Below are 17,028 nucleotides of genomic sequence, written 5' to 3'. Positions count from 1 at the left end.
ACTTGAAAAACTATTGTCCACTGAGACTATAAAAATGACAGAGTATAGAGGGAGACTAAGGCAGATTTTATTATTAGCAACCACAACAAATTTACTATTTGGATTTAAGCAGTTACTCAAGGGCAGAGGCAATGTTCCTACCCATCAGCTCAACCTGTCCTCAATCATTTTGAATACCTTGTATGATGCAGAAAGGACAATTGTAAAGGTTTGTACCCTCAATTAAATATTAAGATGGAATATTTCAACCAAACAGAAAGAATTGTTACAATAAAAGCATGATCAACTTCTACATAAGACATAATGCTCACCTATTTTAATTAGTGATTAATTTACTTTCAAAAAGATTATTTGATAATAAATACATATTCTAAAACTTAAATGGCTATGGTAACATTACTGAAAGAAATGTAGATTTTTCAATTTCCTTGTCTTTATACGCCTGATATTACAATCTTAATATAGCTATAATGGGCCGGGCACGGTGGCTCACGCCTGTAATCCCAGCACTATGGGAGGCCGAGGCGGGTGGATCACAAGGTCAGGAGATCGAGACCACGGTGAAACCCCGTCTCTACTAAAAATACAAAAAAATTAGCTGGGCGCGGTGGCGGGCGCCTGTAATCCCAGCTACTCGGGAGGCTGAGGCAGGAGAATGGCGTGAACCCAGGAGGCGGAGCTTGCAGTGAGCCGAGATCGCGCCACTGCACTGCAGCCTGGGCGACAGAGCGAGACTCCGTCTCAAAAAAAACATAGCTATAATGTGCTTTTATACCATTACCAGTAACTAAAAATAATTTTAAGAACTGAATTGTCTCAATCAAATATTAATGTATCTAAATAATGGCCTCTGCTAGATTATCCCATTCATATTGATGTGTTTAATTGCAGATATTGAAAGTATTTTCTGCCCTATTTTTGTGTGTAACACTGGAAAGATGAGGATCTATTTTTCTTATATGACTTGTAAAAAAGCATTACATTAAAAAAATATAAGATATATTAAATTTTAGTATAATATTGAGTTCCATAGAATTATAAAATTTCAAAAGTGAATCTTAACAGAGCACAAGCCTCAGTCTTTTGTTTCCCCAGAAAATGAGTGAACAAACTTAAGTAACTACTTTACTTTTATCATTGGAAAAAAGAACATTTGAGCACCTCTTTGGGGTGTGCTGTGTGGATATACCTTTTATCCCAGACGGGAAGAAAATGTTAGCAGATCATATATCTAATAGAGAAATTGAATCCAGAATACACATTCTCAAAACTCAATAGTAAGAGAACAATCCAATGAAAAATGAGCAAAAATTTTATTTGGCAATTAACCATGGAAGTTTTACAGACAACTAAGGACACGAAAGAACACTCAACATCATTAGTCATTAATAGAAATCAGTGGTGCCAGGACGCACCTATTAGAATGACCAACGTTAAAAATACAAGCATTGTCCCACCAACAGTGTAAAAGTGTTCCTATTTCTCCACATCCTCTCCAGCACCTGTTGTCTCCTGATTTTTTAATGATGGCCATTCTAACTGGTGTGACATGGTATCTCACTGTGGTTTTGATTTGCATTTCTCTGATGGCCAGTGATGATGAGCATTTCTTCATGTGTTTTTTGGCTGCATAAATGTCTCCTTTTGAGAAGTGTCTGTTCATGTCCTTTGCCCACTTTTTGATGGGGTTGTTTTTTTCTTGTAAATTTGTTTGAGTTCATTGTAGATTCTGAATATTAGCCCTTTGTCAGATGAGTAGGTTGCAAATATTTTCTCCCATTTTGTAGGTTGCCTGTTCACTCTGATGGTAGTTTCTTTTGCTGTGCAGAAGCTCTTTAGTTTAATTAGATCCCATTTGTCAATTTTGGCTTTTGTTGCCATTGCTTTTGGTGTTTTAGACATGAAGTCCTTGCCCACACCTATGTCCTGAATGGTATTGCCTAGGTTTTCTTGTAGGATTTAATGGGTGCAGGAAATCAACATGGCACATGGATACATATGTAACAAACCTGCACATTGTGCACATGTACCCTAAAACCTAAAGTATAATAAAAAAAAAAGAAGGTAAAAAAAATACAAGCATTGGGAACAATATGTATACATGGAATTATCTTGCATTGCAATTTCTACAAATAGTTTGGAAAACAATTCGACAGTTCCTTGAAAATTTAAATACACACCACCAGGTAATATAATCATTGCATTACTACATATTCACCCAAAAGAAAGAAAGCATATGTCCATGCAAAGGCTAGCAGAAAAACTACTCAGAGCACCTTTATTTGCAATAGCCAACAATTGGAAAGCTATGAACATATGAACGGATAAGTGAATTGTAGTGTATCCATATAATGAAATATAACTCAGCAATAAAAACATAATGAACTATTGATATACACTGCAATATAAGCTAATCTAAAAAAATTACACTCAGTGAGAAAAGCCAGATGGAAAGAAGACATATTGTATAAATCATAAAATAAAATTTTTGGAAATGTAAACTAACACTTTGGAAATGGTAGTGTAAGAAAACAGATAATTGTTTGCTTGGTGAAGAAGGGTTGAGCAATGTGTTGTGCAGAGACAAGGGATGCCTTTTTTTGATCATTACATTCATTATCTTGATTGTGATGATGAATTTAGCCAAAATTATTAAATTCTACACTTAAAATACACAGTTCATTACATTACTGTCATACCTTAAAAAGACTGTTAATTATGAATACAATTATGAATAGCGATCTTTTTTTCTTTTTTTTTGAGATGGAGTCTCACTCTGTCGCCAGGCTGGAGTGCAGTGGCGCAATCTTGGCTCACTGCAACCTCTGCCTCCTGGGTTCAAGCGATTCCCCTGCCTCAGCCTCCCAGGTAGCTGGAACTACAGACATGCACCACCACGCCCAGCTAATTTTTTTGTATTTTTAGTAGAGATGGGTTTTCACCATGTTGGTCAGGATTGTCTCTGTCTCTTGACCGTGTGATCTGCCCACCTCGGCCACCAGAAGTGCTGGGATTACAAGCGTGAGCCACTGTGCCTGGCCATGAATAGCGATACTTTTTAATTAAATCAAATCTAAGATTAAGTTTGCAACTCATCCAAAGAAAATAGATAATTGGAATACATGTATGTGTGCACACGTGTGTGTGTGTGTGTGTGTGTGTGTATGAGAGAGAGATAAAGCAGATATAGCATAATATGTGGTAGTAATACAAGTATTCACTAGCTCACAGTTTGTCAACTTTCCCACGAATTTGAAATTGTTTATAATAATATATTGGGAAAAATTAAGGAAACAAATACCTAACAGCTACGCAGAAGAACAGCTATCTTACAAGGGAGTGATAATGAAGCTAATGATGTATTCAGCAGCAAAACTACATGCAAGAAAATGAAGTTGTGCCTCAAAAGTGCTGAGGGAAAATATTTGTCAATCTGGACTGATATAACCAAATATAATATTTGTCAGTGAATAACACTGGAATAAAATAACATTATTATTTAAATGTGTTAAAACATTTTACCACCTAAAAACTTTCTGAGAAAGAACTATTGGGAAAAAACATACTTTGCTGAGAAAAAAATTAAACCCAGGAGAATTAGCAAAACATATTGTTGAATCTAATTAATTATAGGCCATTAAAAATAATACTTATATTTTTATGATTAAAAATTAAGAATTAAACCTTAGCACAAATAATATAGGTGATGTAAGTGATGGAACACAAGGGGCAACAAAACACATTAATTGAAAGTTCTACTCAAGAATAAAAGGGAAAAAGTTAAAAACATCAAACTTTGCTAAAATTTAAAAAAAATCATATGTTAATTTAATGAGAGAAACTTTAAATTTAAATTATACTTCTAATGTAAGAAGAAAGAATAAAGGAAGAGAGACATTAATAATAAAAAAAATGACCCATTGAGAAACTGCCGCAGAAAGAGGGAAAAAGCCAAAATAAAAGTTAATTGAAATATTTGTAATAAGTCGTAATAATTGCTAATAATCTACTAAAACCCTAAGATATAAATTGCATTAAAAATCTAGCTATATGTTCCATAAAATAAGTATATTTAAAAGACAATAAGAGATGGAAGACTCTATATGGAGATATTAAGAAAAGTAGGCATCAAACAGCATGAGGTGTAAGAATAAATAAGTGCTAAGATAATCACTACATGATGATTAAAGAAATAAACTAGTAGAAGGTATTATCAGTGTGAATGTATATACACCCGAAAATATGGTCTCCTAACATTAAAAGAAGTGTTGACAGAAACATAGAAAAACGTACTAAGAAATAATAATGGATGATTTTAACATGTCTTTCTCAAAAGTGATAGTCTAAGCAGATAGTACATAGCAGATTGGGAAAACACAATTAACAAGCTATACTAACATATGTAGCTCATGTAGACAGAGCCAGAGAGAGAACTTTGCGCACAACAGTGGACTGTTCTATTTCTAAAAATTGACATTTTTATAGGTCATGACATAAGCCACAACTCATTAAAAATATTAGTGGCCTATAGAACTTACTCTTTTTTTTTCACAGTGAAATTGGTTAGAAACCAATAATTAGACTGGTAGGAAAAATGTGTTTGAAATCTAAAAATACAATCCATGGATGAAGTAGAAAATGTTCTGAAGTTTTTAAAATTAGGAAACGCTACTTAAGTGGTACTTTGAAGAAAATGGATTCATTCAAAAAACAAAAGCAACCAACATCACCAGGTTATAAAAGAGCAATTCAAAAAGATAGAATAAAGAACTTAAAGCATAAAACTAAAATCTTTTACAGGAAATAAGTAATAAAGTTAGGAGCAGAGGACTTATATTTTGGGGAGGTAAATTTGATAGATTATTTAAAGAAATAAAAAATTTAAATGCTGCATAAAATAATGAAAATAAATTTTAATTCCTCAAAATCCCTAAAGGATAGAAGGGAAATACCAGGTCAAAATCCATGAGAAAGTCAGAACCCAAAGGAATAAGAAGAGCATTGAAGCCCCTTTGAAGTTGGACTATGCACAAATGACATTTAGTTTTGATGGATTTATGAGACAAGCAGGGCAGAAATAAAAACTAAAGAAATCCTTTACTGTAATGCTGAATCCAAAGGAAACTCTCTTTAGATAATTACAAAGAAAACTGAATTGTTGCTAAGCTAGAAAAATAACTTTCCTGAGACAATGTATTTATAAGGCACCTCCTGCAACGATTTGAAACCTAAATTCCCAATAACTGGGCGACCCAAACAACCTCAACATATATATCAAAGAGCTGACAGAATCACAATCACAGTCAAAAATGTTAACATATTGATACGGTTTGGATCTTCCTCCACCAAATTACATGTCCAGTTGTAATCTGCAGTGTTGGAGGTTCGGCCTAGTGGGAGGTAATTGGATTATGGAGGTGGAGTTCTCATAAATGGGTTAGTGCCATCTCCTAGGTGCTGTACTTGTGGCAGTGAGTGACTGAACTGCTGTGATATCTGGTTGTTTGAAACTGTAGCACCTCTCCATTTTCTCTCTTAGTTCTGCTCATGCCAAGTAAGACACTTGTACCATCTTTGCCTTCTGCCATGATTGTAAGTTTCCTGAGGCGTCCCCAGAAGCCAAGCAGATGCCAGCATCATGCTTCCTGTACAACCTATGGAACCACGAAATTAAACCCCTTTTCTGTATAAATTACTCAGTCAAAGGTATTTCTATATAGCAGTGAGAGAACTGACTAATACACATACTGACTGAGAAAATTACAGAACAAAAAAACAAAAGTTGGAATAAGATTTAGCTAGTACAGGAAACAAACTTAATTAATTAAATTCCTTCTCTGGAGAATGTCATCACCATCTTATGCCTCAAGAGGCCTGTTGAGAAATTAACAAAGACAAATGGGCAGCCTAAAGTAAAATTAAAATAAGATAAAATAATTACCAAGCACAGAAGGTACAGCAAATAGGTACCAACTGAAACATGTCACAGACAGCATCTACAAAGACATCTGACAGAAATTATAAATCAATATTGCCCGTTATTTTTAAAGAAATGAAAGTCAAACTTGAAAATGTCTTTAGGGAACATAAAACTGTAAAAAGCAACCTATAGGTCAGAAAAGAACCAAATAGAATATCTAGAAATAGAAAAACACATTAATGAAAATCAAATATTCATTGCAGTATTCTAACAGAAAAGTAGACACAGTTTTAAAGAGAATATGGAAATTAGAAAGTAGATCAGAGGAAAAAACTTGGAATATAGTACACAGGGACAAAAAGAAACTATAGACACAAACAAACTTGGAATACAAAGTGTGATCTATTGTTATTTTCTTTCCCTGTAAAGCTGCTAAGAACTCAGCCTCTCCCCACTACTTTTAGTTTGCTCTTCAGCCACTCGGCTAATGTTTGTAAATAGCAAATTATTTAGAGGTAAATATTGATATCAAATGTAAGGTGCATCTCTCTGGAGTTCTCTTTTATCCAGCATCTCGGCCTTGATACTCCTCTGATGTCTTCAAATAGATTCTTTTTATTGTATACTTTCTCCACCCCTTCCAATTACTCATGGTGAGAGGGTCTGGCCTAAACCCACTGGTCTGCCAGTTCCAGAAGCATAAACTTTCAAGAGACTCCCTTGAGGTGATGGACACAAAAGTTATACATATGCATTTCACTTATAACTCCTTGATAAGAATTTAGTCACATGAATCACATAGCTAACACAAGCTGGAAAATCTAAACTGTAACTGACAGATATGTTTCCAAAACTTGAAGGGAGGTCTCCATCACTATGTGAAAGAAGGTTGGAGTAAAAATTGAGGAACAATTAGCAGATTTTAATATAGATGTACTATATGATTTTCTTATTCATTTTGTTCATTTTCTTTTGTACTATGAAAAGGTAAGCTCTGAGAGGAAGTATTTTTTCTTCTGGTTATTCTGTTTTTGTTTTTGTCTGGGTTGCATTGTTAGCTCACCACTGTGTTCCATGGCCCTTGAACATCCTGGTAGAATGTAGGTACTCGGTGAATATTTGTGGCATGTGGAGGGTCTTCCTAAGCATATCACTAAATGCCAAAATCATACTTCTTCAGTTTTTTGGAGAATGAGCTTCCATCATTTTGATAATATAATAATATCAATATGTTATTAAGATACAGTAAAGTACTTTAATAGTAGTTACACTAACATTATCTTAAAAAGTCAGTGGAATATAAACAAATAAACACTAGGTGACACTTAATAATTTTTTCCAGACAAACATCTCTAATTTGATTAAACATTTTTAAAAATTGTCAGATCTATTTATTTTATCATTCTTTCCCATTGGACATATTCAAGTGTATTAATCTTTCTTCAGTTTGATGCCCAAAATAAAAATACAGGTTAAGCATTCCATTGCAAAAATACAAAATCCATACTGCTTCAAATTCTGAAACTTTTAGAAAGCTGACACAACACCGCAAGTGGAAAACTCTATACCTGATCTCATGTGACAAGTCACAGTCAAAACACAGTCAAAACTTTGTTTTTTAAAAGAAGTTATGTAAATATTGTATAAAATTACCTTCAGGCTATGTGTATAAGGTATATATGAAATTTAAATGAATTTAATGTTTACACTTGGGTCCCATCCTAAAGATATCTCATTATGTATATGTAAATATTCCAAAATCCCAAGAAAACTCAAAATCTGAAATCTGAACACTTCTGGTCACTAGCTTTTTGGATAAGGAAACTCATTTATTTACCATATTATTGATCCATATTTTCACAGAAATTTTGGAGCACTGAGATGGCAGAAATTTCTTACTGTTGGTGGAAAGATATAATCAATACAAATTTTACAAATCAATGTTAAGGATGAAAAACTGAGCTAGGCAACGACAGAACTAAAATCAATCCTGTATCGTCTGACATGAATTGAGATAGTACAGAAGACAAGCAAATTTGGGAATTTATTTCTCGATATTACTGTTTTTGGTAGTTATGCCAAATCTTTTCATGTTTACCTAAGAAGTAATCTTTATGATCCCTATTTTTACCGCAACTAGAACTTTTATTCTGCAGTACACAAAAGGCAGCTTAAGCCCTCTTTGACTTCAGCAGTTGTCACAATTTAATTATTTTATTATTATTATTATTACTATTATTATTATTGTAGAGACAGGGTCTTGCCATGTTGCTAGGCAAGTGTCAAATTCCCGGGCTCAAGTGACCCTCCCACTTTGGCCTCCCAAAGTGCCAGGGTTATTATAGGCATGAGCTACCACATCTGGGCTTGCAGTTTTAGAAATTAGCACTATAAATATTACTTTCTCTTAAAATTAAATTTAAAAACGAATTATTGTTCAATCAATACAATTGTGATAAAATTTGACTACAACTCACACAGGCACTACCCATATCAAATATCCTTTATAAGTATCTGTTTTATTTTTGGTTCCTTGCTTCTTTATTATGATAATTATGGACCTAAAATATAAAATATGATCGTTTCATTATATTATTGTTATTATTATTTTGCCCTAAGTTTTGTAGGTAGTAATTTGGTTGACCACTGCTACTGTGGATATTGGGAATTACAAAATGCAGCAGGTTGAATATGGGTTTCCCAAAGATGATCATGTCCTAACCCTGGGACTTGTGAATATGTTATATATCAAAAGGGGATTAAGGATGCAGGTAGAATCAAGTTCTCTAATCAGCCAACCTTACAATAGGGAGATTACCCAGATGAGCCCAGTGTAATCACAAGCACTCTTAATGGCAGAAGAGGAAGGCAGAGAAGGACTAATGATGTACCTCGAGAGGGACTCCACCCATATTCTCTGGCTTTGAAGATGAAGAAATGGAACCATGAGTCAAGAAACACGAGATATATATATATATATATGAATTAATTTTAAAAGCTGGGAATGGTCCTCAGGTGACAGCCAGCAAGAAAACAGGGTTGTTGGTCCCGTAGGTGCAAGGAACTAAATTCTGCTAACAACATGAATGAGCACAGAAACAGATTCTTCCTAAAACCTCCAGAAAGGAGCCCTGCTGACACCTGCATTTTTGTCTAGTGAGACCCATACCTGATTTCTAACCACCAGAAATGTGGGATAGTAAATTTGTATTGTTTAAACAGCTAAACTTTTCGTAATTTTTTACAGCAGCAATTGGAATCAATATGCCAGTTTATCAAACTTATTTCAAGTGGAAAAATTATGTATTTCAAATAAGTTGTTATGAATATGCTAAAAACATGTGTGTGCACACACACCCTCAAACAGACTCGAAATACTTATGATTATTAAGACCACTTCATCTTCACTTGAATGTCCCTCCTGAAAACCTGAGGAGTAAAGGTAATTTAAATTTAGAAGAGAAAATACCAGTGGGATCTTATATTTGTTGAAAAATAGTAAACTAATATTACCTCATTTCAACTTAATAGCAAACTTCAAGGGTATGCCTTAGCTTAACCTTTATTAGGTCATTTTTGAAGGGCTTGGGAAATCGGCATTGATATAGAATTCGTAGCTTCTGCTCCATTGTACTTAAATTAGACCAACATTAGATTTTAAGGTTTCTGATCTTTAAAATAAAGCAATCTGTTATGGTAGGTTTTATACAACATGCTTTAATGTTTTCTGTATCTCTCCTTTCCTAGTTTTTAGTGTAAAGAAAGAGAATTATAACTACCTGGAGGCTAGAAAGATTATTGTTGACACAGGACCCAAGAATAACTCACTGTGATCATAAAATCATACAGTGCAGATATCATTAGGAAAAAAAGGAACTATATCTACAGTAAAATTATTCTACTATAAACTCAAGTAATATACATCAAAATAAATGCCATTTTTATGAATTTTTGTCCTTACATTGTTCTTTAACAAACTGTAACACTCTTAAGAGTGAAGAACCTCTAAAAACATCTGTGAGGCACATTGGATGATGCCATGCTCTGAGTAAAACACCACGTAGCACCAAACAGGTACCTTATGATGTTCATAAGGGAGGGCCCATAGAGAATGAAGATATACATTTCTTAACTAATTTTTTTCAGGGATATTTTCTGCACAATATTATAACAAAATGCACTATGTATAATTTTTGGTATAGTCTATGTAATTAATTCATGGGATTCATTTTTTTCTTTTTCGATTTTAATATACACAAGAATCTGCTGGTGATGAGAAACAGCCAATTGAGACAGTGGTTTCCTTTTGGAACTCAAGGTCTTTTTAGGAGATCAGGCTTCTATGTGTATTAAAATATAATAAATACAAATGCTTTATCATATATGTTTTATAGCAAGCTTCAAATGTAAACCTTAGTCAGCTAACTCAGAAGTTGGCAAACGATGGCCCAGGGACGAAAGCCAGGTGATTCTCTGTTGTTGTAAATAAAGTTCTACCTAAACACGACCATGCCCATTCCTTTACATACTGTTTATGGCTCCTTTCTCACGACAGTGACAGAGTTGAGTGGTTGTGACAGAGACTGTATGGCTCACAGAGCCTCAAATATTTACTCTCTGGCCCTTTGCAGAAAGATTTGCTGACCTCTGAGCTAACAGAGGGTAACATTTGCATGTAAACAAATAATAGCCATAAAATATGATAGAAAAGAGATGTCAAACTTTTACCTATCAGGTCAAGGAAATAATCTTAGAGAGGTTGATATTTGAATTGAATCTTGAAGTATAAGCTGGAATCTTCCAGCTGAATAAGGGGATGAAGCCCTCTAAACAAAGGACACCACATATAAAAAGGCATAGGAATGTGGAAGACAGTAATTTATGCAAAGAAACTAAGTATTCTATAAAATACATAAAAAGGAATGGTGGAAGATGAGATCGAAAAGGCAAACTATAGTGAGAAAATGAAAGGTCATTAAAGTCATTATTTTAAAAATATTAGTTTTTTTATTTTATATCATTTTCCATTAATTCAATTTGCCATGTGGACTGGAGATGACTACCATAAAATAAGAATACAAATGAGGAGCGTGACCCTAATATACATGAGAGATAATACGTTCTTGAACGTAGAGAAAGAGAGGAAAAATATAGTTTCAATAATCTTTAGGAGAAAGTATTTCCAGAACTCAGTGACTGAGTAGAGATACAGAGCTGTTGAAGAAGAAGAAAATCATGCTCTCCAGTATCTAGTTCAGGATAATTGATGTGACTAATTACTACCTATGGTAAGAACAGATGAGGAGGAAGAGGGACATATTTATGGGAAAATATAAATCATTCTAAGTTATTAAAGTTTTAGAGAATCTCTGATTCACGTAAGTCATTTAGAATAATAAGTTAACTGGCCGGGCGGGGTGGCTCACTCCTGTAATCCCAGCACTTTGGAAGGCCGAGATGGGCAGATCACGAGGTCAGGAGATCGAGACTGGCCTGGCCAATATGGTGAAACGCCGTCTCTACTAAAAATACGAAAATTAGCCAGGCGTGGTGGCGGGTACTTGTAGTCCCAGCTACTCGGGAGTCTGAGGCAGGAGAATCACTTGAACCCAGGAGGCGGAGGTTGCAGTGAGCTGAGATCACACCACTGCGCTCCAGCCTGGGTGACAGAACAAGGCTCTGTCTCAAAAAAAAAAAAAAAAAGAATAATAAGTCATAGTTTTATTTCATATTCCTGTCTTTTAGTATCTATTCTGTAAGAATATTATTGTGCTTTTCATTCTTGCTACAACTTTTATAATTATTTTTGCATGTGTAAAATTAATTTTTCTGAACTTTTAGAAGGGCCTGTGGTTCAAGTAACTTTTCTAATTTGGCATAACCCCCGTTTCTATAGTTTTGCTGTAGTTATTTGAAAAAAATACATATTCGGCAGCTTGTTTGCTCGATTTACTACATCTGTTCCACCCCCTTTAATATTATCTCAATTGTCTTTTCCTTTGTCTCTGTTATCCTCCTGCTTTTTAATTTTTGGCCATGCCAGGAGTTTCTCCTCAATGTGAAGTCCTGCCCTGGGAGTCGGCCCTCACTGATGAGCTTTGTGGAATCACAGGGACTGCACTGCCGCGGCTCATTCAGACAATGCCTCTGATGCCTCAGATTCACCAACTACTGGATTGGGTAAAACCCCTCCCATTGTCGGTGAGTAACTATGGAATACTTCGGATTTTCCAGATTTAAAATATTTTTGTATTTCTCATTTCTTTTCTCTCCCTCCTTCTGCTCAAAACTGATTCCACAGAGGTCTTATAAATGTTGAAGGTTTTTGCCATATGTCTATCATAGGGATAACTTCCCAATTACTTCTGTTGTAAATATCTGTAATGTCTATGAGATTTTGCTTTTGCTGTCTAGTTTCCATGTCCACTTACTAAGAGAGTCCTGAGACATTCAAACAATACAATTGCTGCCATCTTTCTAGAATCTTCAACATGTTGTTTTTTAGTTATTTAATATTAACGCTTCTAGACACGAGAGAGCTACACTATTGTTCGTTGGAAAATCTAATTTCAAAATAGTGTTTCCATGTTTTCAAAAGAGCATATAGTAATACACAGAATAATTTAAGAGACATGTAATTGAGTCTGGATGCTTAAATAACTTGGAAATCAATGGCACAAACTCTGAAATTATGAAGTGTTGAATTTAAAGATTCCGATTTTGCAAATCAGCTTAAACATGTACAGAAGGAACCATTTATTGTAGCTGTTATTCCTTGCAGCATACCCTGAGCTTGTCTTCCCCTTGTGAGTGCACATATTGCAACTGAATCTATGCTCTCCAACATATTGTATTTCAGCATTCCAATCAAAATTAACAATGAGCCTTGGGTTTATGATTAATCAAGTATATAGGAGGAGCTTTACCAAGTAATTTTTTCTTCCCTGCCTACATTAGTTTCATCAGAGATAATTAAGGTTTACCATGTAACTGAAGGGGCAGAAACTAGAAAAGCAGGAAAAGAGCAATCTATGCAGTCTTTTAGCAGCTTATGGCTTTTAACAACAGGATAAACAAGGAGAAATATATTGAAATTGAAAGCAGAAGTGAAAGGCAGTTTTCCAGTAAAATATTCATTAATGTGAGAGAATTTAAAAATATAAGCAACGGATTTTATGTATCATCTTTTTGAATATATAAAATTGGCTTTTGGATTAAGATATTGAATTAGACAGAAACATAAAATTACTTGATCGAAGAGACTCATGTCTGCAAGATGGTGGAATGGGACTTGCCAGCACTCATCTCTCTCAGTAGCAATAAAATACTTTCACAAGAGATAAGGAAACCAGGTAAGAGATTACAGCATATGGCTATAGCAAAGAAACAAAATAAAGATGCATCAAAGAGGGTAGGAGGAACAGTATTACATTACCTGTTTTACCCCTGCTCTCAACCCTAGGTGCACAGCACAGAGAAAGATACCCTCTGTGTGGGGTAAGGAGACAGAAGTGAACACCGGATTTTGCCTTAGACCCCAACATCACACCCACCCCAGTAAAACTCAATGCTAGGCAGGCCCCCACGGCCTCAGACTTTGGGCAGGTACCTGGAGACCAAGCCTTCAGGCCTGTCCCAGTGCCAGGTTGGATCTTGCAGCCTCAGCATTCAGGCCTGCTCTGCATATTCAGTCTCTGTGTCCACCCCAACTCCAGGCCAACTTCAGTGTCCCCAGGCTCTGGAGTGACCCCACTGCAGAGCTGGACCCAGCACCCTCTGGCTGCTGACCTGTCCCAGCACCAAGCCAGACCCCACAGAGTCAGGGTTGAAGGCAGGGCTTCGCGGTCCCAGGCACCAGGCCTGCACAAAGGAGCTGGTCTCCAGAAAACAAAAGTGGCCTGTATACACGATGGAATATTATTCAGCCTTAAAGAAACAAAAAAAAATCTTGCCATTTGTAACAATATAGATGATCCTGGATAACGTTATGTTCAGTGAAATAAGTCAGGCGCAGAAAGACAAATATGGGATGATTCAATTATATATGGAATATGAAAAAAGTTGAACTGACGGAAGTAGAGAGTAGAATGGTGTTTTCCAGGGACTGGTGGCAGCTGTGGGGAACAGTGGCTGTTGGGGAGAATATCTTGGTCAAAGGATTCAAATTTCAGATCAATAGGAGGAACAAGTTCGAGAGATCTACTTTACAACATGGTGACTGTATTTAATAACAATGTGTTTTATTTGAAAATCTCTGAGAGTAGATTTTGCGTTCTCACCACAAAAAAGTAAGCATATGAGATAATACATATGTTAATTAGTTCAATTGAGCCATTCTACAATAGATACATATTTCAAAATATGTTGTACATGATGAAAATATACAAGTTTTACTCGTCAATTTAATTTTTTAAAAAAATAATAACTCTTTTTCCTTTAATACCTTGTTTCAAAGTAAGAAAATTATTTAAGGCAGATGTATTATGTAAAAGAGGATAAAACAAAAAATTTCAACAAGTTTATGAAATATAAAGTCAATAAATAAAGAAAAATAAGTTGCTGCCTAGAGTGGAAGTAGAGGAGGAAGCCAACTTTTTCTCGTAAACCTGGAGAGGTTCTGAACACAAAGATAGAGGATGACGGAAAACCAAGAATGAGAAGTGTCTGAATACAGTGGAAATAATATCAGTGGAATAAATAGTAGACTTTTTTCTAGGAAAAGTGACTACATGATCTAATGTGATACAGAGTAGAGAAAAAAATGGCAGAATACCAGAGTAATGCCCTTTTAACTCAAGTATTGCAATGCCTCAGTTCCAAGATTCTCATCTAAAGTAAAGCTTATCAGCCTGCCCACATGCACAAGGTTCTCAACTGGCCTTAAAAGCATTCTCACATATTGAGAAAAGCCTGAAATATAAAAGAGTAAGAATAAGATAAAGAAGCTGAAGAGCTTATCAGAAACAAAATATATAATTCAGGAAAAGAAAAGTTCTCTGATAAATTTCATCAGAGATATTTGAAGCTACAGCATTTCCCTGAGACAAAATTAGGCTGTTATGTTTGGGAAGAGAGACAGACAGAAACAAATACTGAGAGAGAAAGAGGGAGTGGGGAGAGAGAGAACTTCAATTTCAGTAATGATAAGACAGCTCAGTGTATCAGTCAGGGTTCTCCATAGTAACACTTGAATTTATTTTAAGGAAATGTCTCATGCAGTTGTGGGGGCTAGAATGTCCAAATATGTAGGGATGGCAAGTGCGTAGGTAACTCATGCAGAAATTGGTACTGCAGTCATGAGGCAGAATATCTTTTTCTCTGGGAAACATCAGGTTTTGCTTTTAAGACTTCGAAGTGATTGAATAAGATTCACCTACAGTATTGAAGGAAATCTCCTCTACTTAAAGTCAACTGCTTATAGATGTTAACCACATATAAAAATTAACTTTACAGCAACACCTAGATTAATATTTTACAATTTACTGTAGTCTCACCAAGTTGATGTGGAAGACTAACCATCATGCTTGGAATAGATTTTCTACTAAACACAATAAAATATATTAGTTGAATTATAGCTATCATTTTCTTAAATGCATCATAATGTAGACAGGATAATAAGAAAACTACCAGGCAAACATCTAAGAGAAAATGGGATATAAAAGTTGTATAAAAAACCTTCAAGCAACAAAAACAATTTGGCCTTGAGGACAAGAGGCCAGCCCAAGCAAACTTGAGCTTGCTTTGGGGGAACCTTATAGATGAGTACAACAGAAGGCAAGGCTAAATCCTCCCTCTTTAGGGGTAACTTTTAGGAGAAGGTGTTCATTTTGAGCTTGCTCTCCAAAGGGATCTACTCTCAGGGTAAGGGTTAATTAGAAACAAAACTTTTCCAACTCTGTGGACAGTGGACCTTGATGCTGAATGGAGTAAGGTAGAAAAAGGAAAAAGGAAAAAACCATCCTTGAAAAGTTGGTTATGAAAGAATCTTCACACAGGTTTGAAAGCTGAGATGACAATTGGAAACATTTTGAGAGTTCAGTGAAATTTGTCAGAGTTTGATCACAGTTGCATGTAAAACTTTTAAGCAATCCATAAAACACCTGGCAGATAACACAGGAGAGTATGTTCATCATCTTGAGGTAGGGAAAGATTTATTGATCAAGACACAGAACAACATCAATAAAAATAAAAAACATTAAGACATCTAATTAAAATTAAGAGCAGGTATTCATCAGAAGACATCATCTAATAAGTGAAAATGCAAGTCCCAAATTCGGATAATATATACACAATAATATAACTAAAACAAGGTGAATATGGAGAATATATAAAGACTCCTACATCTCAAAATGTAAAACATAGAGATCTGAAAAGAAAAATGGACAAAAAGCAAACATGAATATACATTGCATACCAAAAAATCCAAGAGGCTTACAAACATATGGCATGAAGTCTATTAGTAGTCATGGAAATGCACATGTAACTAATATATTTCCATAATTTTATGGGTGGGAACCAAAATAATCACCATGTAATATATTGCATGGTGTTACTGGGTAATTAATGATCTCATTGGGATGAATCTCTTCAAATTACCAGGTTAGAGGTTAGGAGGCAATCAGCAATTGCTTTATATCAAACTTTGCACATTAGTAGACTTTTATGTACCATTACACATCTACCACGTGGCCAAGTTTTTCTCAAAAATAATCTGACAAAGTCAAGGACTGGCAAATCTATGGATCAATGTTTATTCCTACACGTTGCTGGTAGGAATGTAACTGAAAACAGCCACTTTGAAAAACAGTATGATCTAATATAGTAAAATTCTAGATATGCCTACCTTTGACTCAACAAATCAACTCCTAAATCTATACTCTACAGAAAATTCTGCAAATGAACACCAAAATAAATATCAAATCAATTGAACTCATGGACAGAGAGAGTAGAAGGATGGTTATCGGAGGCTGGGACGGGTAGTGGGGGTTGGTAGAGAGGTGGGGATGGTTAATGGGGACAAAAAAATTAGAAAGAATGAATAAGACCTACTATTTTATAGCACCATAGAGTTATTTTAGTCAATAATAACTTAATTGTCTATTTTACAA

Source organism: Nomascus leucogenys, chromosome 13, assembly GCF_006542625.1.
Source record: "Nomascus leucogenys isolate Asia chromosome 13, Asia_NLE_v1, whole genome shotgun sequence".
Classification (NCBI taxonomy): Eukaryota; Metazoa; Chordata; class Mammalia; order Primates; family Hylobatidae; genus Nomascus; species Nomascus leucogenys.
The sequence above is the reverse complement of the archived record's forward strand: the minus strand, read 5'-3'. Positions refer to the sequence as shown.